Source organism: Capsicum annuum, chromosome 8 (assembly GCF_002878395.1).
Source record: "Capsicum annuum cultivar UCD-10X-F1 chromosome 8, UCD10Xv1.1, whole genome shotgun sequence".
In the NCBI taxonomy this organism is placed as follows: domain Eukaryota; kingdom Viridiplantae; phylum Streptophyta; class Magnoliopsida; order Solanales; family Solanaceae; genus Capsicum; species Capsicum annuum.
This window is the reverse complement of record NC_061118.1, coordinates 4,325,516-4,326,160: the sequence shown is the minus strand read 5'-3', so window position 1 is coordinate 4,326,160 and position 645 is coordinate 4,325,516. Positions and strand designations below refer to the sequence as shown.

Genomic DNA, 645 nt, shown 5'->3' with positions numbered 1-645 from the left:
AGTTATGTTTTTGATTTGTCATGTGTTTAGTGAATTATGTTCTTGATAAGTTTTGTGTTTGGTGAGTTATGTTTTTGATTTGTCATGTGTTTATATTAGTGTTGTGTTTGGTGAATTATGTTCTTGATTTGTCATGTGTTTAGTGAATTATGTTCTTGATTAGTGTTGTGTTTGGTGAGTTATGTTCTTGATAAGCTTTGTGTTTGGTGAGTTATGTTTTTGATTTGTCATGTGTTTAGTGAATTATGTTCTTGATTAGTGTTGTGTTTGGTGAGTTATGTTCTTTGATTAGTGTTGTGTGTAGTGAATTATGTTCTTGATTAGTTTGTGTTTAGTGAATTGTGTTCTTGATTAGTGTTGTGTTTGGTGAATTATGTCTTTAGTGAGTTATGTTTTTGATTAGTGTTGTGTTTAGTGAATCATGTTCTTGATTAGTGTTGTGTTTAGTGAATTATGTTCTTGATTAGTGTTGTGTTTGGTGAGTTATGTTCTCTAATTAGTATTGTGTGTAGTGAATTATGTTCTTGATTAGTTTGTGTTTAGTGAATTGTGTTCTTTGATTAGTGTTGTGTGTAGTGAATTATGTTCTTGATTACTTTTGTGTGTAGTGAATTATGTTCTTGATTAGTTTTGTGTTTAGTGAAT

At 29.5% G+C, this 645-nt stretch overlaps 1 protein-coding gene across 2 annotated transcripts in view; it reads left to right on the top strand.

Moving 5' to 3' along the window:
• Window positions 1-645, top strand: part of LOC107838755 (ankyrin repeat-containing protein At2g01680) — an 11,264-nt gene that overhangs the window by 1,037 nt on the left and 9,582 nt on the right. The window lies entirely within an intron of this gene.